We start from the raw sequence: 23,551 nt of genomic DNA, 5'->3' as shown, positions 1-23,551 counted from the left end.
ATGTATAATTCGCAGAAGTTTTGCTTGTTTATTTTCTCGGTTCTCATACATATTGTATCGGTACTCAATTTGGTGGAAAAACTTCAAACTCGTTTTCGTAAAATTTATTGGATCAATTTAAGCGCTTACAAAAATCCAGATTTCATAGGGAGTGATGATGAAAAACAGGTGCCCCGCGTATCAATTTTGTTTCGAAACGTGCTCCGCGAGTCAAAAAGGCTAAAAACCCCTGCATTAACAAATCTTTCAGAAAATTTCTCAGAACTTATTTGAGTATTGCCTAACTGATTCGCAGCGAAAATTATCGAGAACTTTATGCAAAAAACAAACATGGAATGATTATTCCAGTGTTATTTCAAGGACGACTGAGAGGCCACAATATTTGCATAAGCAGTTAAACAGGATTCAATTGGGAAATATTTTTATTGATTTCTCAGAGAAGTTTTCTGCAGATATGCTTGTTCTTTTTTACAGAAAGTTCTTCAAGAGTTCCTTTAAATTTCCAATAATGTTTTAAAATTTCTTAAACAAAATTTAAAAAAATATATAACATTCCTACATATAAAGATTGAAGTGGAATACGCTCAAATATTCTCTCAAAAACTTTTCCGCAAAACTACTTAAAAATTTCTTAAAACATTTGTCTCTTCATAGAATTATATTATTGTTTCCCCTATGATGTTGCTACAGGATTCTTTTCAATTATTCATCCAAGTATTTTCCAAAGATTGTTTCTTTGAACAGGATATTGTAATTCATTGAACAACTTCTAAAACAATTTCTCCACAAATTCCTTTCTTTCTAGGTTCTACTAACATCTGACAGAAAAGTTTAAGTGGTTTTTGTAAAATTTGCTACAAAAATTCTTTTCCTGTTTGTTTGTTTTTTTTTTTTTTTTTTTTAAATGGACAATCATTGAAGTAGGGTATTTTTACTGAAGTTATTTGAATCCAACATCTTTGAAATTGTGGGGGCCCAGATAGCCGTAGCGGTAAACGCGCAGCTATTCAGCAAGACCAAGCTGAGGGTCGTGGGTTCGAATCCCACCGGTCGAGGATCTTTTCGGATTGGAAATTTTCTCGATTCCCAGGGCATAAGAGTATCTTCGTACCTGCCACACGATATACGCATGCAAAAATGGTCATTGGCATAGTAAGCTCTCAGTTAATAACTGTGGAAGTGCTCATAAGAACACTAAGCTGAGAAGCAGGCTCTGTCTCAATGGGGACGTAACGTCAGAAAGAAGATGAAGATCTTTGAAATTGTTTTATATGAACTCCGAAGTTTCATGATACCATGGCAAACAGATTGATAAAGAAAAAAAATTTCCTACTTGCAGAAACTGCAAACAAGATTTTTTGGAGGGACTTTATTTAATTATTGTGCTAGGAACTGCAGAAATTGTGGGCTTCGTGGCCGTGTGGTTATCGGCATTAGTCGTTTAGGCGTATTGTGCCACAAAGCATGGGTTCGATTTCCACGCCGGTCGGTGGAAACTTTTCGTCAAACGATAAATTCATCACTGGGATACTGGGTGTTTCGTGTTGCCCGTTGCCTAATGTTCGTGATTGTTCAGTCTGTGCAGCCTTTGGCTGAAGACGGTGTAAATTGTCTTTTTAAAAATCAACACAAAAATATTGACAGTATTTGTAAGAATATTGCCAAAAATATCTTATGGTAAAATTCGTAATGTTAAATCTCACTGAATCTTGTAGGAAATGTTTGTATTTAACTGAAAATTTGTTGGAAAATTCCTGATGGAAGTTCAGAAATTCAGAACTGTAGATATAAGAATCCTGCGATTTTTCAAAACTCCTAGAATTTACTTATTTTTCTTTGTAGGACGGCCCAACCTTTTTGGCTCTTTTTCGACATAAATGGTTAGTATATTCGCAATAAGTATAGTTCTATATGAGAAAATTTTGCCTCAAATAAAATATTTTTATTAAATCTTCCTGATCCATTTTCACAAATAAGAATTATTATCAAACTGATGCATTTTAGTCAAAAAAATAAAAGATTCTTGTGCTTTTGTTTATTGATTTGAATTCAATTTAAACAATATGGACCAGAGAGAAAACAAGCTTGCTTTTCAGGTAAAATTTTCTCATATCGGACATTTATTTTAAAACAAGCCCAAATAGTGTTTCTTTTTAGAGTAAAACAATATTTTTGAATAAAATTCCTGAAGAAAATGTCGAAACACGAAAGATAAGATATTATTTATAACCTTTTCTCTAAAGGTGAATAATTTTACAGTGAAACCTCCATGAGTCGATATTGAAGGGACAATCGACTCATGGAAATATCGAGTCATGGAACAGCAATCCTTTGAAAAGCTGTTTCAAGGGACCATCACATTAACCATGAAATTTTGTTTCTAGTATGGTTACATGAATCGATATCGAGTCAAGGAACATCGACTCATGGAGGTATCACTGTAGGATAACAAAAATCTCTTATGAATAAAAAAAACATATGTATGGAAAAATTTCTTACGAATATATCTAGAATCACCAGAACTTTGCCAAAACGCCTCCAGGAATTCCAGCCTGGATTAAATACCAGAATATGGATTATGCCAACAATTGACAAAACTTTTTATAAAAAGTATGCTTAAAGGAAAATCTTTACAAATTCCCGTATTATTATCTTAATAAATCCCTTTCCCGTTCCCAGCCAGTTTGCTTAATGTTTTTCCACAGTTTCCCCGACAGCTATCCTGATTCCGAGACCATAAGTATCCCTAGGGTTTTACAACAAATGTTGTATTAAGATTTGATGGCAAGATACATTTCAAAAACACTTTTTGTAGATAATTCTTGAATAATCCAAAGATTTGAAGCAGAGTTCCCAGAAAAGAAAAAGATTGGATAATTTGTTACGCGATTTGTGATGCGTTTTGGAAATGTTTCTGAATGAACTTCGCGAAATAATTAATAATAAATAAATAATTCTGGGATAACTATTTGAAGAAATTTATAGAAGAATTTCTAGTAGAACTGTCAGCAAAATATTTCAGTATAAGATTTGGCAGAATCAAAGATTTTTTAGAAGAGATGCGATGTCAATTACTTTTTTTTATTTATTTTCACCTTAAATTCTGGGGGGGGAGGCACGGAATGATCCTTTCTAATCCATCTGGCCCTCCCTGTTCCTTCTCAATTGCATATCATAACAATAACATTTACTGCTTGTAGAGTTATTATTCTACAAACCTTTACTGGAGAGGATAATATTTTTAAGAGAATGCAATACTAAGAAATCAAGCACATCTTGCAGTATGATACATTAAGCATGAGACCGGACTGTTTGATAATAGGGGAAGACGGGGTAAGACCGCCCGCCTAAGGAATTTAATTCACATATCAAAATCAAGAATCAATAAATCCTTTTTCGACGCAGCACGTCGTTTTTTGAAGCCTTGGGCATGATCATAAAATATCATAGGTGTTGTATTTGTAAAAAAATATTTATTTCTTGAAGGTTGAAAAGGTGATTTCTTATCACGATTATTTTTAGCGACGCACAGTGCTTCGTCCCTTGGACAAAAGTCCAAAAATCAACTTTCATATTCGACCGAATCAAGTAGGCCATGATGTTGACATATGTTTTGAGCGTGTAGCACAGATATTAGAAAGTTCGTGCAGTTTTCAAAACAAACCAAAACACCACGTGTTGACAAGTTGTTTCATCGTTCTATATTATTCATTGTTTTCGTGTCAATCCAGTCCCTCTACAATTCGCTTCATTCCCATCCTTATTATATTTTCAAAAGGAAAATCGTTATGGACCGTATTGAAACAAGTAAGTAGGAGTCATTCCATTCAATTTTCTGTGATATATTTTAACAATTGTTGAAAAAGATGCTTCTGAGCTACATGCTTTTTAATACAGAAAAAAATTAAAACACTTATCTTCTTTTTGCCCATACAAAAAAGTACCTCAAAGTATCTTTTTGAAATCCACTTTAAAATAAAATTTCAAGTATTTTTTAAATTCTGGAAGTGATTCCAGCTGCATATGTTTGCCAATTGTATGTCATCTTATGATTTTTAGGATATGCTGCCACAACCATCAATAAAGATTGTTTCGAGCAGGAGTTTTCTGCCGCTCCACCCAATCGGAAAAATCATGTTCTGAATTTCATGTACAGTCGTTATCGCACTGATTCTTTCTCCAAGATATTTGAGAACGAGCTAAAGACGTTTTGCAAATTTTATTGTTGCAAAATAAACCAAAAGTGGGCTAAATGTGGAAGATCATACAAAATTTTCGTGAAGCAAAACTCCGACTGGTTATAGCAAAACCAGTTCAGCTCCCGCGCAATCAGGAAACTGACGATGCAGATATTTCCAGCTCGACTGGAATGTTCAAGAAAAACTAAAAAGGGACGTGTTGCAGATCTTATCAATAAAGAGCTCGCATTCGCTGACAATTTATCAAATTCTTCGAGTGGAGATCAAGTACAGGTCATGACTGCAGCACAGGCATTAGCTTTGGACATTGATTTAGATGTGTCGGAACGAAAGTTCAATTTGCTTCGAACCACTTTGAACGAATTACATCCGAACTTGCTTTCGAGCCTTCATGCGCTAAAGCAAGAGAAACAAAAAATAATTTCGAAACCGATTTCGGCATCAGAAACAGCTGCTACAGTCGATCGGCAACAGCTCATGAATTGTACTGTATCCAGTATCATGAAGGATATCTCGTTGGAAGCTTCTACTGCTGTAAAATTGGTTTGCAAGTGAGGCTTCGATGGAAGTTCAGGACACAGCATGCATGTACAAACAAACATTTTCGGAAGCAGGAAAATCGGATGAAAGTTTGCTGACCGGAACTATTGCGACGTTCCGTTGAAAATGATCGAAATAAAAGAAAATAAAACCCTCTGGTCAAACGACATTTTAAAGTTCTCGGATGAATAATAGCTCGTAAATGAATTGTGTTGCTAATAAAAAGAAACTTTATTCAACCTTTTTTATTATATTTCATTTTATCCATTGGAATAATCCGTACTTCAATTTTTTTATGAAAAGTTGGTTATTGAGACACTTTTATGGTTACGCATGTCACATACATCGTTCATGCAAACGACTCAAGTACTTTTTCATGCATTTTTATTTTCAACATTTCTTCCAAGCGAGCACTGTTCTATGATGTCAATGTCAAATGTAAAATTTGACGTATAAGCCACTCATGCCATTACTGATGTAATATGTGTCATTTATGCCAATAATGAGTTTTTTTTGTGTATAACGAGATCCTTCTCAACATCGTAGGGCAAAACCGCACAAAACATCCCGTTATAACTTTTGTCCTCAAGTGCTATACGTTCGAAGCACTGTGCGACGGGGTCAAACCGTCCACCCACGGGCTAAAAGCGACCATAATTTGCGAAAAAATTATATCAGTTCCCTGTTATTCTAAAAAGGATATTGTTTTATGAATTCTACATTGAATCACGAGGATATTGAATCATTTTTAGGGTTAATTAGTTTAAAAAACTTAGATATACAGTCGCCTCTCCACATCTCGATATCGAAGGGACCATCGAGATAGGGAGAGATCGAGACAAAGAACATTTATTTAATGAACACTAGATTGAAAATCACTCCGTTATTAGGAAAATAATAAACAAACAAACTTCATTTCGAGTTTCCAAATTGTTCTGAATCGCTTAAATCTGGTCTAGTAACCTTAGATATTGTTCATATCGACATATGGAGAGAAAATTGGGAACAAACAATCAACAGGAACTCATCGAGATATGGAGATATCGAGATATGGAGAGAGAAATCGTATGCAGAATGAAGGGACCGAAGCAATCATCGACATAGGGAGAGATATCGAGATGTAGAATATCGAGAAGTGGAGAGTCGACTGTATACTTATCATTACCTTAAGACACCCATATTTTGGAAAAATATGCGGATTGGGTTTGTATTTTAACAAAATTGATTTTATTTTACCGTTTTGATTCATATTACGGACACTTAAGGCCTCAGTGAAGTATAACCCAGCAGAGAGCATACAAAATAAATCATTCTGTATGATTCTTTAGCGTTATCTAGCGTTGGAAGCCCTTAACTTTTGAATGTTGGGTAAAGAATTCGCTTCCGCAACTTGAATAATTTTTAATAAATCAAAATGTGTGGCCTTTTAATGATTCTTATTCCGGACGCTTCCTCACTTTTGCCTCATATTCCGGACACTTCGATTCGAATTCCGGACAGCTTCTTCTTCTTCTTCTGAATCAAAACGGTACTTGTTTAGTAATATACAACGTAGTTACAACTTTTAAAATGATTTAGACATTTTATTTGGCATAGATTAAGGGTGGCGGTCTTACCCCATCAACAGTGGTTGGTTTTACCCCGCTTGCGCAATTTTCACAATTAAAGCCTCATATCAAAGCTAATTATAAACAATTCATATTTCACTTCACTGAAGCATATTTCACATTTATGTTAAAGCATGGAAGGGTTATTTGTCATGTTTTGACAAAAAATCACTTCTGAAATCCTTAAGTGAGCATCTGTTAAAATTAGATCAAGCTCAGTATCTACGAGCAAAAACTTTGTTTTTGATATTTGGCATTTAAAAAATAATGTTGGTATCACCCTAAATGCTTTTGAATGTCAGAAATCTTGTATTTATGCAAAGTGCTTGGTAAACTTTCAAGAATAACGCCATTTTCATGCCAAACTGGAGGTGGTCCGTCTTACCACGGCGGGCGCTCTTACCCCGTCTTCCCCTAACTTCATCTGGTCTCTTGTTACCTATATGCAATAGTTAAACTATCTTGAGTTTATATCTTTTGCTTATCTATAACAACCAAAAGGCTGAAGACATTTGTATGGAACGAATGTACAAGGGTTAGGCGAAACAATTATATGCAGTTGAAAATTCAGACATGAACTTTAACTCAAACGCAAGCAGCAATGTAGATACAACTTTTCATATCGGTTTTGACGTAACTGCAGCGATAAATGGATTTCAAACATCATTTCTTTGCATTGAAAAAAAAAAAAAACAATTTTCTTGGAACGTTCCACGTGACATGGTTATCTCTGCATTTTTTTCTCAAATCATACTCAAACATACGCTACCACTTCTGAGAAAAGTTAACGTGTGTGCTTGTGAAAGGTAAAAGTTGTTCAATCAACAGCTGCCATGCAATCAGCCAAGAGTGAAATTGCCTACCGACCGTGAACCACTTTTTCAAGGATCGCTTCCCTTCCAGACTGAAGACTGGCTGGAGGAAACTGTGATTTCGAGAATATGCTTTTTCTCATCTTCAAGCTAAACACATTCAACTGAAAAGGGGTATGAAACATACACAAAGCAAATGGAATTCAAAACGCGTTGACACTGATATGCTATCACGAGTACTGGTTCTCATTCAAAAAGTGATGGGTATCCATCTATCCGCGGCGTGACTGACTCATTGATGATGGTTTTACGCAAGCACGAAGCCAAAAACGCACGACACATTTCATAGCTGGTGAAATTTGAGGATTTTTGTGCCTTTGGCTACGTGACAGATTAAAGACGCTGTGGTGGAACGAAAGCATTTCCATCCTCTTTCGGTGTGACACATATTCTTCGTTGTCCTCGTCAATCAGCCCCCTGACGGATGAACGGGTGGACTGCCGACAACAAAAGCGTACCCATCGTTTGGGAGCAGTTTTGTTCTGAAAAGCCAAAATGGAATGGATTTGCCTGGTGGAGTTGATCTATGTGTATTTTTGCTTTGAAGGACTCACGCCAACTCGTTATGGTGATGGATCGACGAAGATTTGCTGCGGTGGGATGGGATTCGTCAAATGCCTTCAGTTTTTTTTTTTTTGTTGCTCCTTGGTTTTACGTATTCACTGGAACTTGGCCTGTCTTCAAGCTTGGTGGACTATCAGTTTTTGCTCCTGCAATGAAAAAACTCTAGTGGGTGTAGAAATCAACCCGCCTTCTTCTTGACTTGACCGGAAACACGAACTCATGGTTTTTCTACGGTTTCCATCTGTTATTTGCAACTCAATAACCGGAACAGCTGCGTGTGAGATAACAAACTCAACCCGATATCCAGGCAATCAGCTAAGAAGATGGGAATGATGGGATTCACGCAACCGATACCAGAGCACAGTCAGGTCTCCTATTAGATGCGTCCACCCACTCCACTCAAATGTAAGGTCGTCTTCAGTGTCGTTTACTAAATTAGACTTAAGGCGAAACAGCTTGAAATCCAAATTTAAGCTTTGTGCATTATCAAAAAGTTTAAAGTAAGAAGATCGATTTCTTAAGTCCATTATTTTTGAAGATTAAACATCCGACGGCCATGTTTGGTTTCCGATATGTTGTATCTTAAACAGCTCACCGCAATCTCTCATCTGTTATCCAACTTCTTCAGGTGTCTTTAAAAGGATATATTTATGTTCATTTTAAATCTCTTCCACAAACTGCTGCGAAATGGCGTTTGGATGAAAGTAGGTGGCAGCCTCCGATAGGAGATCTGACCGTAGGCACAAGCCACTGTATTGAGCCATGTAGGCGTTGCGATTGATGAAGCGAAACGAGTGACTGAGCCGTCGTCGGTGAAAAATAAGCTTTAAGATTGATTTGCTCGGCGAACGCATCGTTTGAGTGGTTTGGCTTCGGGGAACGATTTTGAATTATGTACCTACCACAAAAGAACGAAACGATGGAAATTGATCGATTTGGTCTGATTAGTGCATTAGTGGTTTTCACGGATTTGCTTAACGAGCCGAGGTAGGAGAGTAATCATACTGTTTAACGTATTTTATTAAGGGTATGCGATATGGATTTTTTCCATGTCGATACGAAACGAAACGATACGCGGAATATCTTGCGCTGATAATGACGAAACGAAACGAAATTTAAAAATGTTTCGTGTAACTCGATACGAAATCAAATATCTCACGGAATTTTTCGAAACGAAACGAAATTTTTTAATTTGTTTCGCGAAATACACGTTTAAATTGTTTTTTTCTTGTCAAACGCTGGAAATTTGAAAAAAGACATAAAAAACGTCTTTTTAAATCCTTTACCATATGGAAACCTTAGCGTTGCTCAGCGGAATCCTTACATGTTTTGGTAGGACCCTTTCTGTATGTTTGAAATCTTCTTAATAACTTTATAAGGTTTCATTTCAACATATCTGACACTCACACAAGGTAATGAGTGGGTTTAATTTAAATGTTACAACTAAGAAGTGGGTCGAAAAGCAGTTACAAACAATTAAAATAATCTCAAAAATATTGAGAGGAGCCCACAATCAATTTGATTTTTAAAAATGCCTTACATTTTTTTTAATCATGTGGATGTGATGTTATGCTAATATATACCATAAAACCTGGACACATGATATTCATTTTTTTTTGCTGTACTTTATGCTTTGTGGCTTGAATGAATGTGATTGGGGACAGAAGTCGATAAGTGATCATGAAAACACTTAACTGAGAAGCAGACTTTATCCCAGATGGAACATAACGCCAGAAAGAAGAAGGAAAATAAGTAGAACAGAGGAATCACTGGAATGTTTGCTTTAGTATTTGCTGGAGTATTGAATTAAATTAAATTTAAAAAAATCCATCAACACATACCTAAAAAATCAATCAAGCTAAATTTAAAAGAACTGCAAAAGTAATAAATTCCAAGAGATATTGCGACAGCAACTTAACCAGCCTTGCATAAACTGTGAATTAATTCTTGGAGGGATCGAATCTGGATGAATGCAAACTTTTAGAGTAAAGCTTGTAGAAAATTCTGAAGATATTTCTATAATTTTGTAGAGCAAATACTGGAGAAATCTCGCATAACTTCTGATCTCGCCCTAAAAGCCATTGGTAACCATGTGTGTAGCTCGTTGTTTCTGAGCATTTAAATGGATTTTCATGCTATTTAACAACGCTATGGGGAAGAAAAGATCGTTATCTACCTGCCCGTGATGTTGATTTGGATGCTTATTCTTTCTTTTGTTCAGAAACAACGAGCTAAACACGTGGCTACCAATGGCTTTTAGGGCGTTATCTCAGAGTATGCGAGAAATGATCCTTTTCCAAATTCCGTGAAGGAATTTCTGGAAGAATTAAGGATTGTTGATATTATCTCATTTTCAGATTCTTTGTTTAAAACTGACTACAAAATCACATTTTCACTAAATTTTGAGCCTCAAGAGTATTTTAAAAAATATTTGAAAATTTCGAAAAAACAAAGTTTTGGACCTGGACTATATAGCATAGAGGAACCGCAAATAGGATTGACAAGTTCACCCATGTTCGTTCAGACAATCCGTCTTTCAATGAGCTAAAATTAATGTTCGGTTTATTTTTTTTTCTCAAAATTTAGATGTGCGAAAATCGAAAAAAAAAAATTTAGGCTTTTCTATTGTGAAATATCCTAGGTACCCCACCAAACTTGAATCTAAATCTGGAACTATTTTGATGGTGCATGCAATGCATGAATCAAATTTATAACTGATTTGTGATTTTTACTAAAACAAATCATCAAAATCGATCGAACGATGGCGAAACTAGAGAATTTTGAAACTTGATGTTGGTATTGAAAAGGTTAAGACCTTTGCCTTGCGACCAAATTCCAATACTTGTAATAATATATTATCAATATTCGCATTTTTTTTTAATTGGGGGTCGTGAGAAAATTATGTCACGTTATAAGAGGAGAGAGGAGTTGGTGGTGTGGTACAGCGTGAATAAACCTAGATTCATTTTTTGATATAAAATAATGTATGCATCTCCCTTGTTTAAGGTGGATATAAATCGAAGGCAAACCTCAGAATTTCAAGAGCACAAATCTAACGAATCCGACAGCGGTTCAAGCTGAACACTTGATCGATTGGCCATCGAGTAACCAATCGATAGAGTTTTCAGCTTGAATGGAGTCTGGTTCTTTAGATGTGTGCTCTTGAAGATTTGAGGTGTGGCTCTGGATCATTTTTAGTGGCGATTTTTACGGCGACAGCGACAAACAATCGCTGCGATTTCGCTGCTACATGTAGAGTTTTATGACACAACAACGAAATCGCGGAGAGCCTTTACTCATCGATGCGTGCTATTAATTTTATCTTCTATTCTCCTGCTGTTCTTATACAGAGTTGAAAGCAGTGTTGCCACATTTTTTCCAACTCTCATCTGTGTTTTTGGCTGAAAAAATCTTTTTTATCTTAAGTCAAGCTCCAAAAATCTTGGTAAAAATCTGTGTTGTATAAAATTCAATTTTTTAATGTTTTTAGATTAAAAAGAACCTTTGCAAACGTATTTCAGTTGGTCTTGGCATGTCAAAAATTTTGAATTTGAACTTATTCTTCTAGATGTTAAATTATTATGCATAATTGTTTCTAAAAAAATTAATATACTTAAATTTTTAGGAAAACTCAACAGAGTAATAGCATTTCTGATTTGAATCTTCCAAAACCGTGTCATTAACTCGTGAAATATCCTCAAATCTTGAAAATCTTTTTTATCTCAAAAATCTGTGATCTGTGATCACAGATATCTGTATGCAAGTACAGGAAAAAATCTGTGAAATTACATATAAATCTGTGTTTGTGGCATCACTGGTTGAAAGTAACGTCATAGCGGGAAAATAAGAGAGAGAACTAATGCGCGCATCAATAATCTGCACCACCTGAGCAAATTCAGAACATTTGTGTACAAACAATGTTTGCGATATATTAACGGATTTTCTCAAAAGGACACGCGATGTTCCCCGGAGGAAACTGTGGTTTTGCTCTCTTCATTCTTATGGAAGATAACATTGCGGTAGTTCATCAAACGCAGTTGTTCCTTTCCTGGGCTATTCGCTCGAGGAATTTAGGGCAAATGGGGGTTTTTGAAACTTTACAACGGCAGTGCAGTTTATCATATCCTGCGGACCAGTCAATACTACAGTCATCCCACAGTTATGGATAGCACACAGATATGGAACAAAGTTGGATTAAACGGAGAATATCTCATCAAACAGAGTAGCAATTACGCAGAACCCATTTTACCTACGTGAACCATAAATCTATTCAGCATCGCAATCAAGAATAACATGCTTAAACACATTTGTTCCATTTGTAGCAAATAAAATGTCATACATATGCCTAGAAGCGTTGATTCATATTTGTGGGGCCAGCGTTGCCAATTTACAGATTTTTGAGCCCCCATAATACAAAAATCTGGAAGCTCCAGATAAAATTTTTAATGAATTTGTAAGGTTTTGTAATCATTCCACGTTTAGCTTTTGACAAGAACGGTCGTGCTGGCAAAGCAGTGTTCGATTGTGGTATAGAAAGTGAAGCCTTTTGTTTCCTCCGTCGAGTGATCGTTGAACAAAGCTAAGTACCATTGTTTCTTTCCTATCGAGAATTTGTAGCGTGTGTGAGCCAGTGACCGCAAGTCCGTTGCGGCTATGGAGACGGACATAAAAGATCCTCCTGACTTGGCAAATCCAGAACATTCACCGAGAGCCAGAGCATACCCTGTTACAGCTAATCGCTTATTCAAGCAGTATAGAGTGTACATCCCTAGCGAAGAAGTTGAGATAGACGGTGTTATCTCCGATTCCACCTTGAGCGGCCAGTACCTATTAGAAAATGGAGTCGGAAAGTTCAGAAATCCCAATGCTCCATCGGTGAATGTTCTGGAGGTCAACCAACTAGTCGTCCCTCGCAAAGAAGGTGAAGATGTCGTATATGATCCGAGTTACTCTTTTCGCATTACTTTTGAAGGAACGGCCCTTCCAGATTTTGTTGAAATCGATCACGTGTTGATCCCCGTTCGATTATATGTTCCTAAAGTGTTGATGTGTACGAATTGCAAACGATATGGTCACTCGGCTAAAATGTGCGATAACAAAGCACGTTGTGGCAAATGTGCTGAAATTCATGACGAATCAACGTGCTCTTTCGTGTCTCCTTTGTGCATTCGGTGCAATGCGGAGCATGATCCATCCCCGAAGAGTTGTCCCTCTTATCAAGACCACGTTAACATGACCCGGCGAAAATTATTGGAAAAGTCCAGACTTTCATTCGCTGAACTGCTTTCCACCGCGGATCAAGAAACAGTTGTCTTAGACAATTTGTTCTCTCCACTTGCAGACCTTCCAGCCGATGATCTCGATGATGACGAGAATGGCAACTGCAGCTACACCTACGTCTATCCAAAACGAAAGAAAAAGACCGCTAATTTCAAAAGAAGATCCGAAAACATGCCTCCCCAAAACCAAGCTCCTCAGATCGCGTTAACATCAGATCAGTTAACCTCACAACAGTCGTCTCCAAACACGTCTAAGCAAAACAAAACACAACAGTTCTATAGACTCTCTCAAAAAGTCCCTCAGCAAACCGTCGGCGCGACTTTTAGCATTCACGACAAGAAACAGTTTCCTCCGCTCCCAGCTACACAAGATAAACCTGCAGGTAGCAGTCCAGATCAGTCCATTTTGTCCATACCACAGTTGATTCGTATGATGTGCGCAGTATTCCGTGTCTCCAATGTGTGGATGTCCGTTGTTGAAAGCCTGATGCCCCTGTTCAGCTTAATCTGGGAAAAGATAATCGCCCATATGCCCCTCCTTGCTTTCATTGCTGCTAATGATGCCTAGTGCTACTCCGCAACAACTAAGCTTACTTCAATGGAATGCTCATAGTATTCTCCCAAAAATAGCAAACTTCAGATCCTTAATCAATTTAAATCAAGTTCAAATATTCGCAATATCAGAGACATGGTTGACAGAAGAGAAAGATTTTTATGTACCACAGTTCAATATACTTAGAAGCGATAGAGACCAGCCGTATGGCGGAGTCTTGCTTGGTTTGAAGCACGGGATTGAATTTAAACGAGTTGAGATTGAACAACCCTCCCCTATCGAGATAGTGGCCGCTACTATTAATGTCACACCAACAGAGTTAACCATTGCCTCCATATATATTCCTCCCACTATCAACTTAAGATACACAGATCTTAAGCGTATTGTAGATACACTTCCTGCGCCTCTGATGCTCTTAGGTGACTTTAATTCGAAAGGATGCGCATGGGGTGAGCAAATAGATGATAGTAGAGCAAAGATTATTTACGATTTAACTGATGAATTTGATCTTGTAATTTTGAACACTGGTGAAATAACTAGAATAGCGTGTCCCACTCAGTCATGTAGTAGACTAGATTTGTCAATTTGTTCATCAAGAATAGCGTTAAACTGTTCATGGAAAGTAATCGATGATCCATCAGGAAGCGATCATCTTCCGATAATCGTATCACTTCAATCTAACACTCTAGAATCAGCTTCAACAACTAACTATGATTTAACCAAACACATAGACTGGAATAGGTATAGAGGACAATTAGATTCGATCGTCACCGAAATTAATCACTCCGAGGATCCGATAGAGACACACGCATTTTTGATCGATTCCATAAAACAAAGTGCAATTGCGAGTCAAACGAAACCAATCCCTAACGGAGGCAATGTTCGGAAGAATCCTACAATATGGTGGGATTGGGAATGCTCCAAAATGTTGACAAAACGGTCAGAGGCATTCAAAACGTTTAGATCATCGGGGAGTACCGAGGACTTTCTTAAATATAAAAAAGCAGAGGCGGAATCTAAAAGATTATTCAACATTAAAAAACGTGGGTACAGGTTGGACTCGATTATCCAGAGACTCGATTATCCGGGGACTCGATTATCCGGGATTCGATTATCCGTAATCTTGGACTCGATTATCCGGAATTTGGTTTTTGAAGTTCTTGTTTTTCAACTTTTATGCCTAAATCTGAGATAGCTTTGTATTGCAATATACAATATCAATGGTTTTGCAATTTTGAACGTATTTAAGAAAAGGGGAGTTTAAAAAAGTGTTTTTTGTGTATGCTGGTCAAAAAAAAATTTTTTTTTTCTTGTAAAGATCCCTTCTGTTTCTAGAAACAATTTCTGGCTACGCCACCGCATCATATAAATCAAAGAACAAAATAAGCTAATGTTTAAGTTCTTTTATCGAAGATTTAATTTTTTTTCTTAGTGATTCGATTATCCGGAGGATTCGATTATCCGGAGTGAAAAAAAAAATCGATACTCCGGATAATCGAGTCCGACCTGTACTGGAAAAAACTCATTGAATCGTTTGATAAAGACACCGCTCTTGGGTCATTGTGGGCTATTGCCAAAAAAATGCGAAACAGTAGTACACCTAGGGAAAATTTAAATAGTTACTCTGAAGAATGGATCGAACAGTTCAGCAGAAAAATTTGCCCTCAATTCGCCCCAAATTCGAAGCCCGAGATTCAGAACTCTTCATTAGGAGATGGCAACTGTGATTTAACGAAGGATTTCAGTTTGGAAGAACTGGAATCAGCATTGTGTCTGGCAGAAAATAACGCTCCGGGAATGGATGGTATCAAGTTTGCTTTACTGAAGAACATGCCACTCAACGCGAAAAAACTTTTATTGAATCTTTACAATGCCTTTTTCAAATTTAATGTTTGTCCTAGTACGTGGTACGAACTAAAAGTCCTCCCTATATTGAAACCAGGAAAAAGTGCTTCCGAACATGAATCTTATCGGCCAATTTCACTTTTAGTATGCGACAGAAAAGCCTTTGAAAAAATGATCTTGGTTCGTATAGAACATTGGGCAGAGAAACAAAAAGTGTTATCTCCTTCTCAGTACGGTTTTAGACGTGCTCGTGGAACGCGTGAATGCCTGGGAAAATTTTCTACTGCGATTCAACTAGCATTTGCCAAAAAAGAAAATTTGACCGCTGTGTTTTTGGACATTTCAGGAGCCTTTGATTCTATACGTATTGATCTTCTATACCATAAACTGGTTTCCATAGGTCTCCCAAGGCAGATGAGCGACTTTCTTTTTACGCTGTTGAAGTTTAAAACTATGCACTTCATAATAAACGGATGTATTAGAGAAACCCGGATTGGATACGTTGGAGTCCCTCAAGGCTCATGCTTGTCCCCCCTACTCTATAATATATACGTGAACGATGTCGATTCTTGTATCACGGAGGATTGTGAGCTGATACAGTTTGCTGATGATGCTGTAATATGGATTTCCGAAAAAGACGAAGAAATAGCAAGAACTCACATTCAAAGCTCAATCCGAAATCTTGAGAGATGGTCAGCTGACAATGGTTTAACCTTTTCCAGTAGTAAAACCGAAATGATGATATTCTCGAAAAAGCATAAACTGCCAGAAATGAAATTAATGTTGGATCAAAACGAGATCAAAGCGGTAGAATCACACAAATATTTGGGAATTTGGTTTGATCGGAAATGCTTATGGGGTGGTCAAATTAGAGATATTGTTAGAAAATGCCAGAAAAGGATAAACTTCTTGAAAACTATCTGCAGTACGTGGTGGGGAGCCCACCCTTCAGATATGATCACGCTGTACAAAACAACCATATTGTCCGTGATGGAATATGGTAGCATTACATTCTGCAGCGCTTCAAAAACACATATTCTCAAATTAGAACGCATTCAATATCGAGCTATAAGGATCTGCTTAGGAAGTATGATGTCAACCCATACTTCATCTTTGGAAATCATGGCTGGAATTAAACCTTTGAAGCTAAGGTATGAGGAATTGAATTTAAGATTTGTTCTGAAAAACATATCCTCAGACAACCAATTTAAAAAGGACCTTGCCATTTTGAAAAATCTCAAGCCACAGAATTACCTCGTTTCGTACTTCAACACCATCAGTGAGATGAATGCTACAACAAGCACACATTCAAGCTCATCACATCTCAAAATAGATGACTTCCTATTTGTACCTCAAATTGACTTCTCTTTACATTCAGAGCTAGAGAACAGTTCTGAAATATGCCGCAAAAGCTTGGCTAATAGTTTATTCCGGAACAAGTCCGAAAACGTACCACCTGAGAACATGTTTTTCACCGATGGATCGAAATCTTACGAAACCGTAGGTTTTGGATTGCACAGCGAAACCGTTAGCTTGAGTTACAAACTTGAATCTCCTGCATCGATCTTCTGCGCAGAATCAACTGCAATTTACAAAGCATGCACCCTAATAGATGAACTTCCTATAGGACTCTATATGATCTGCTCCGATAGTATGAGTACACTTAAAGCGCTTTCTTCGCGTGTTCTTGACAAAAACTCAAACAGTACTGTGTTGATGGTGAAACAAATTCTGAGAAAGCTACACTCTAACGGATACACAATACGGCCCATTGTGGTATTCATGGCAATGAGTCCGCAGATGATCTTGCAAAAACAGGAGCACTAACAGGAGAGGTCTTCGAACGTAATATCCAATATGACGAATACTTACCAACAATCAAGAGCTATATGCAAACAAGATGGCAGCAGAAATGGACCGAAGATGAATTAGGCAGATTTTGTTACTCAATATTACCAAATGTCAGCAATAAGCCGTGGTTTATCAAATACGATTTTAGTAGAAACCTAATTAAAAATATGAGTCGATTGATTGCTAATCATTTTTGCCTTTCTTCTCATCTTTTCCGCATAGGAATTAAACAGTCAAACATTTGCGATTGCGGGGACGGATATGAGGACTTCGATCATATTCTTTGGCATTGCCAAAGATATAATGAACATCGAAGGAAAATGCAAAACGAGTTGCAGAAACACGGACACGCGACACCCTGCAGTATTAGGGATATTCTGGGCACATTGAACAACCAGATTCTGATTTGTGTGAATAACTTTATAAACGAAGCGAAAATAGTTTTATAGAGAACCACAGAAAAAAAACGAAACTCTTCAATGATAATAGTTAAATGCTAACACCTTCATTTTTATATTTATATACATTTTAATTTTAATATTTTTGTAATCGCTACTCGGCGCCGTTATGCTGTAATTGCTTTTGTGCCTAATAAAAAAAAAAAAAAAAAAAAAAAAAAAAAAAAAAAAAAAAAAAGGTTTTGTAAATAATTTGTAAGGTTCTCCATATACGACATAAGCGATCCAGACTTTTCCAGACAAATTTTCAAAATCTTCCAGATTTCTGAAAAATTGACTTGGTATCCCTGTGTGGGGCATTGAAACCCATACCACAGTTATGAATCTAAGATAAGACGATTCCTAAAGAAACGCCAAAACGTATGCTTTCACTAGCACACCATTCGTTTGCCTCGCAGATAATTTGCTGTTATAGTGTTCTGATCCATGATATGAGTCGATTTGATCCATGATACGGACCCATTTTTGACTGTAGCTGCTAGGAGTAGAAGCAAACGCTTTGCTTTTTTTTGCTCGAAATTAAACTCGAATTTCGCGAAATTCCGTTTTATTCCGTTTGTTTTCAATTTTCCGTGGAAATATTTTAACAATTTGGCGAAACGAAACGAAATAGCAAAATACGAATTTCGCCTGTGCGTGTTCCGTGGAATTCCGCGGAATTTTGTTTCGAAGCGTATTTGGCGGAATCATTCGGTATTTCGCATACCCTTATATTTTATCAAATGATCACGTGTTTAAGAGTTTATTTGTCGTCCATTAAACATAGAAAAATTACATGTACAGTATGTACGTAACCTATGTAATACAACTGTTTGGACCTATCTTACAAATTATATGACCAGCGCATCGTGACTCACTTTGTACCATGACCAAAAGAATTTGAAATTTTAGAAGCCACAGCCACAGGTCCAAAACTATGAAAAAGATGGATATTTTGAATGGCCTATTACGTAAACACACCTGATGACACCCGAGTGTCACTGCCGTGGCGGTTATGTGCGACATGTCTCAGATATAACACCTGATGTCAGGATCTCGGATCATTATCTCGTTGGAGCTACAATTTGGGCTCTTTTATCCAGTGTCACGAGTTCCAGGAAAAGCGATGCGATGTGCTTCAACATCCAACGTTTATCGACGGATGGGGTAGCTGCACAGCACTGCATGTAGCTAGACGAACAGTTTGGAAGAATCAGCGTTTCTTGAGATGTCAACAGCTTGTGAAGCCCACGAAGTTATGATCACAATGGCGCGGGATGTGTTTGGCAGTGACGAACGACGAAGGTGAAATGACTGATTCGATGAAGAGTGCCAGAGAGTGACAGCCGTGAACAACTCCGCCAGAAGACGCATGCTAGTAATCAGTACCAGGCAGAACAGGGAGCGGTACAGGACAGCGAGAACTTTTACCGGAGGTTTCTGCTGGTGGAAGGAGAGCTTTCAGCAATTGTTGAACGACTAAAACGAAAATATACCGAGAAACATTGATGATGATGGTCAAGCTGTTTATCCACAGACCGGAAGAGAGGCTAAAAAGACTATCAGTGTACCGAAGAACTGTTGAGCTACTGGGAAAGACTAGAGCTTGGTAGTGCTTCCCGTGCACTATGGCCATGGGCATAGCCAGAAGGCAGGGCCGTTGCTCCCCCCCCCCCCTAACTGGCGGAAAAAACAAAATCAACTTATTTGGTACGACGTATAATATACTGTTTTAATTTTCCAAAGATTATTTCCAGCATTCTTAGCTATGAAAATTATGTACCTATTCGATAATAAGTAATAAATCTTCTGCATATTATTTTTTTTTCCTTTTATTCCTTAGTAAATTCAAGATATTCATATGGCTTGAGATTTATGAACAACTCTATGAACTCCTTCTGTTTATATTCCTGGTGAAATTCAGATTTAGACTCAAACATTTTTTCAAGAATACCTCTTAGAACCCCTCCAAGAACTCTTTCAAACATCCTTTCAGAAATTTCTAATTTCTTTCTTACAGAAATGTTTGCAGAGTATCTCCCACAATTGGAATGTATGTATGAACTTCTGCTGTATATATTTTCAAACATTTAAAAAAAATCCAATAACGATTGTTGCAAAAAAAATCTTAAGGCATTTTTTTTTTAATTTCATCATATATTTCTACAATCTTTCCTGTAGCTCACTTATAAGTTTTCTGATAATTCTTAATGAGGTTTCGAGTCGAGTTAGAGGTTAAGAGTCGGAAAAATGATTTATGAATTGTGTCTCCCAAGAAACAAACCTGTGATTTCCCTAGAAAAGAAAATTCTAATGGTTTTCTAAAGATTTATCCAAATAATAACACAGGAATCATTCCACAGATGCATTACAAATTGTTTTAGAGATTTTTCAGGATTTCATCTTATAATTCAGGATTTATTATCGTTTATCTAAAAATGCTACTAAGAACACCAAAACTTCTTCTGCAGAATGGATTGTTTTTCCGAATATTGCTTCAAGGGGTATTATTTGGAAAAAAAAATCTGGATAGATCCTTGAAGGAGTTCCTCGAAGAATTTCTGTATTTATAGAAGGAATGCTATAAGAAACTTCTCGAAAATTCCCAGAGCATTCTTGGGAACATTTACTTAGAAATCTGTATTTTGGGGAAATGTTTCAAATTATCTTTTGGGAAGTTTATATAAAATCTCATTAGGAATTTATTCTCACTATTTTGGATGGAGTCTTCCTTGAAGACTGCTGGGGAACAGTGAAAGCAACCATTACCAATGCAGCTGAGAGCAACGTCGGGTACGTGGGACGGAGTCAACTAAACGATTTGTTCGACGAAAAATGAAGGAAAATTCTGGAGGAGAAGAATGCTGCGCGGACGGGCATGCTGCAGCAAGGGACCCGGTAGAACGTGGAGCGTTATAGACGGAAACGGCAACAGCAGACCTGCCTCTTTTGGGAGAAAAAAAAGCCGCCTGGAGGAGACGGAGTGCGTGGAGATGGAATAGCTGGGCCGGTCTCAAGAAACACGTTAGTTCTATCAGAAGCTCAACGCATCCCGCAACGGATTCGTGCCGGGAGCCAAGATGTGCAGGGATTAGCATGGGAGCATTTTGACGGACGAGCGTGAGGTGATCGGAAGGTGGAAGCAGCACTTCGACGAACAGCTGAATGATGCTGAGAGCACAGGCATTGAAGGACTGGACAACGGAGGAAATGCCTTCGTCAGTACTGCGGAGGATGGAAACCAACCAGCCCCCATTTTGAGGGAGGTTGAGAATGCCATTCATCAGCTCAACAACAATAAAGCTGCTGGTAAAGATGGCATCGGAGCTGAATTCATAAAGATGGGCCCGGAGAGGCTGGCCATTTGTTTGCACCGCCTGATAGGCACAATCTGGGAAACAGAACAGCTACTGGAGGAGTGGAAGGAAGGGGTAATATGCCCCATTTACAAGAAAGGTGACAAGTTAGATTGTGAGAACTTCCGAGCGATAAGCATCCTAAACGAGGCCTACAAAGGATTGTCCCAGATCATATTCCATCGTCTCTCATCTGCAGTAAACGAGTTCGTGGGAAGTTCTTAAGCCGCTTTCGTCGACAGCCGATCAACAACGGACCAGATCTTTACTGTATATAAAATCCTCCAATGGAACTATGGAAAATCATGGACGAGAACAGATTCCCCGGGAAGCTTACAAGACTGATAAAAGCAACGATGAAAGTTTTGCAAAATTGTTTGAAGGTTTCAAGCGAATATTCCAGCTTGTTGGAATCCCGCCGGGGATTCTATTGTTCAATATTGCGCTAGAAGGTGTTATGCGGAGAGCCGGATTGAACAGCCGGGGTACAATTTTCACGAGATCCAGTCAATTTGTTTGCTTCGCGGACGATATGGACACTGCCGGCCGAAAATTTGAAAAAGTGGCAGACCTGTACACCCATCTGAAACGCGAGGCAGCAAAAGTTAAATTGGTGGTGAATGCGTCCAAGACAAACTACATGCTAGTTGGTGGGGCCGAGCGCGGCTAGGCTCGCATTGGAAGCAGTATCCGGAAGGTGGGCAAAGCTGGAAGGATACGATGGGCAGGGCATGTTGCAAGAATGCCGGACAGCAACCCTGCAAAGATGGTGTTCGTGTTGGATCCGGGTATTACAAGAAAGCGTGGAGCGCAGCGCGTTAGGTGGGCGGATCAAGTGCGTATCGATTTGGCGAGCGTGGGGCAGAACCGAGGATGGAGAGATACGGCCGCAAACCGAGTATTGTGGCATGAAATTATTGATTCAGTGTTATCTGTCTAGAAGTTAACTGGACAGTACTGGTGCTCTCATTATTAGAACAAACAATAACGGCTTCGGCTGCGTCCGAATGCAGGTTTATTTGGTAATAGAGGGAAATTCTGACGTGTTACTTGCTTTGCGGAAGCTAAGGAGTCCTCTTCACTTCCACAAGAAAAATATGGGAGTTTGGATGTTTTGATGAATGATAAAGAAATGAATACGTGAGCTTAAACATAGATGACCGATTATCTTTTTGTAATCGAACAACGCGTATTGAACACGATTGAACCGGACTCCGTCGCTCGTCCCACAGGGGCCTTCAACAGAATCAACACATCATACTTCAAAAGGCAAAACCTCGTTTTATGAGCTAAACTTTTTAATTTTACGAGTGGATTCAATGTACAATCCGATTCCATTTACGAACCCCCATGATGTTCCATTTTATCGAAGATTTGTTGTTACCCAAAACAACTTTATTTGCGTTAAAAAATGATTATACACAATTAGACCCCACAAAGGATAAACCTCTTTTAAAAAGCAACGCCCACAAATTTACTGCCCAAAAGTTCAATATGTACAAACCATTCGAAGTGAATCCACGGTCCCGCGCAAACAAGACGACGATGGTAAATATTATTGGACATTTCCCGGTATGAAGCCATCAAAAATTATAATAAATCGATAGATTTGCATTTTTCACGAGACATCCTTGGTCCAAAAAGCAATTCGAGGGCGGCATTCCGATTCCGGGGATTGACCGACTCGGAGAGGGATCAGCCATTCAAATTCATTCCGCTTCACGCCTTGACGTTCTGTGGTGTGGGTTTCAGCTGTTCGAACCATTTCCTACGAATTGAGGCTACAAGCGAAAAGGAAACAGAAAACATGGAAGACGTGAAAAACTCCATTATGATGATAATTCATTCATTCCTCTGGTGATTTTCCTACTGACTTCCATAACCGGTGGTTTCTATGAAAAAGATGAGAGGTGTAGGATCTGGTTTCGAATGTTTGCCAGTGTCCAAGGGTAATCGTTATAGAAATGGTCACAATGTGTTTTATTTGTGCGAGAGGGTTGACACTCTGATGAATATATCTAAGGGTTTGATACCAGAACATCTTTTTATCATTTCTCGTAAGATATTTGAACACTTTTTTTTGAAATCCCTTTCACTGCATTATACAGTGAATGAAAATGTGTTGCGCAAGAAATGCAACCGTTGACTAGTTCTTGTAGTGCAAACAGCTCGTTAAATTTAAATTATCATGGATGAATGCAACTATGATAGGGTGCATATTGCAATAAACATGCTATGGAAGTTCTTAGGATTTTTTCTTGAGAATTGCATACTCACTGCAAGTTTGTTCTTTGATGTTCTTTGACTGCAAGTTTGTTCAAAGGCTATTTGAATGGATGAGAGTACTGGAAAACCCAAGCAACTCTTATAGAAGCTCGTAAGAAATTGATTACAATTCTACTTACTATAATGAAAGTTTGTTTAAAAATCACCCTTCAGAAACTGTAC

The 23,551-nt window shown here is 37.9% G+C and overlaps 1 protein-coding gene across 10 annotated transcripts in view; it reads right to left on the bottom strand.

Moving 5' to 3' along the window:
- Window positions 1–23,551, bottom strand: part of LOC5568795 (potassium voltage-gated channel protein Shaw) — a 367,684-nt gene that overhangs the window by 246,939 nt on the left and 97,194 nt on the right. The gene's annotated exons all lie outside the window — the stretch shown is intronic.

Source organism: Aedes aegypti, chromosome 2 (assembly GCF_002204515.2).
Source record: "Aedes aegypti strain LVP_AGWG chromosome 2, AaegL5.0 Primary Assembly, whole genome shotgun sequence".
NCBI classification, from domain to species: domain Eukaryota; kingdom Metazoa; phylum Arthropoda; class Insecta; order Diptera; family Culicidae; genus Aedes; species Aedes aegypti.
This window is presented reverse-complemented; position numbering and strand designations above follow the sequence as displayed.